Below are 1,784 nucleotides of genomic sequence, written 5' to 3'. Positions count from 1 at the left end.
AGGTTCAGGTCCCGCAACCTTTCCTCATAGGACCTACCCTGGTCCTATGAGGTGAATAAAACATAAAAATCCACAGTAAGTTAAAATGCAGGCCCAAGCTTGTCAGAAGACACAAACCATCATGTATAAAGACTTAAGCAGATCATTTGCAGGTCTCATAAGTTAATCATCAACCATTGGATCATATCTGTCATGCGGGGACAGTGTTGGTTAGCATTTATTTGGTCCCCTCCATCATTGAAACAACAGGGAGGAGGCCACAGCCAAAAGAAGGTTATTAGACTACATGGACAAATAGTCTTTTCTGGTAAAGCTACTTGTACTCTTCTGCTCCTGCCCAATATACACTGCATGCAGTGTATTGACAACACCTCTGTCTGGGCTGGAAGTTTGTGAATGTTTGTACTGGCAGAGTGTTAAACTCTTCAGTCTGTCATTTGATGGATTACAATAGGCTCAGATATTTGAATGTAGTCATTGCAGACTGAACCACCATGGTATGTCTTTTGAAAGTATCCCTACTTCTATGAGTATCAATACTGTCTGTCAGTCAGCCTGCTCCCCCTACCAGCTTACTGAAAAGCAGTGTTGTCCCTTCTCAAGTTGGCCAGAATTTTACTCTGTTGAAACTGTGGTTTGAGGAATACTGAAGATGTAACCAGCCTGAGTGATTCTTGCAATCCCAGACTGAGCAGCTGTTATTGTACTGTTTATCATTGTCAGCAGTGTCTGTACAACAGCTGAGGCACAGGTTGATATTCTGCATCTAAAGGAAAGAAGGTTACAAGAAATGGGCAGCAAATAGCCAAAGAACAAAAACCTGAAGAAGCAAAGAACTAAAAAGGTAAAACTCACAAAAGGTAAAACTGGTGCGGTGATAGGCTAGTTTAAGTTCTGAATAATTCAGAGTGAAAACTGAATATGCATCTTCCCTTAACTCCTTTTTTATTATTGCTCTCTATTTTCAAGCTAATATGACTTTTTTAACTTTTTTACTTTATCTAGGAAAAAAATATTAGCCCTGTTTAGTTTGAAAAATCAAATGGTTCTACAAAACAGTATTATCAGTGCCACAGGGCTAACTAATTCAATTCTGGAACCTGGGTGTATTGCTGCATGGAATCTACCATAATGCCATGATGTTGGAGTGGTGATGGCATGGCCCTTCTCAGTCCTCTCTTAAGATGAGGACAGAAGCAGTAAAATGGAAACTCCATGCATCTCTGTTGTACTTTTTGTGAGCTTTTATACCACACTTATCTCTGTAATATTAGAGCCACTTCCAGTTCTGCACTGAGAAAAGTGACAAATGTTTGTTCAAGTTCTTACCAGGGTTAAGAAATTGAGAGGAGTGTTTTGTTGAATGTATTGATATCTATAAATTCAACAAAAGTGTGTGTGTATGTTGCAATTTGTGGTCTTCATCCTGGAGATTTAGGCAGTCTTTTAAATATTCTGGAGAATTAGGCAGTCTTTTAAATATTCTGGTCCCAAATCATGAAGCCCCTTGAAAATAAGGACCCAAATCTTGAACTTGATTCTGTATTTTATAGGAAGTAAATATAGGAAGCGGGGCACAGATGTGAGGTATTCCTAGTAATCTAACTTCAGTGTTGGGTGTCTGGAGCTACCTAAGCACCAACTATCAGAGACGCTGATCAGGCAGCCCAGCCTGGGCCCAGTGCTGTCCAGGACTCCAAGCAGGCAGGCCAGCCTGAGCCAAGTACCACAACAGCCACACTTGCAGTAAGCCTCAGCTAATGCACTCTCCCCCAGATTAGGAG

General features: G+C 40.8%; 1 long non-coding RNA gene across 1 annotated transcript in view; it reads left to right on the top strand.

Moving 5' to 3' along the window:
* The first annotated feature begins 252 nt into the window (after positions 1-252).
* The window catches only part of LOC109297084, a 6,807-nt gene continuing 5,275 nt past the window's right edge, over positions 253-1,784 (top strand). The window contains exons 1-2 of the long non-coding RNA XR_002097197.1: positions 253-307; positions 727-844. This is a non-coding gene — a long non-coding RNA (uncharacterized LOC109297084). The remainder of the gene's footprint in view (positions 308-726; positions 845-1,784) is intronic.

This window comes from Gavialis gangeticus, unplaced genomic scaffold (assembly GCF_001723915.1).
Source record: "Gavialis gangeticus isolate Ggan-Ray unplaced genomic scaffold, GavGan_comp1, whole genome shotgun sequence".
NCBI classification, from domain to species: domain Eukaryota; kingdom Metazoa; phylum Chordata; order Crocodylia; family Gavialidae; genus Gavialis; species Gavialis gangeticus.
This window is presented reverse-complemented; position numbering and strand designations above follow the sequence as displayed.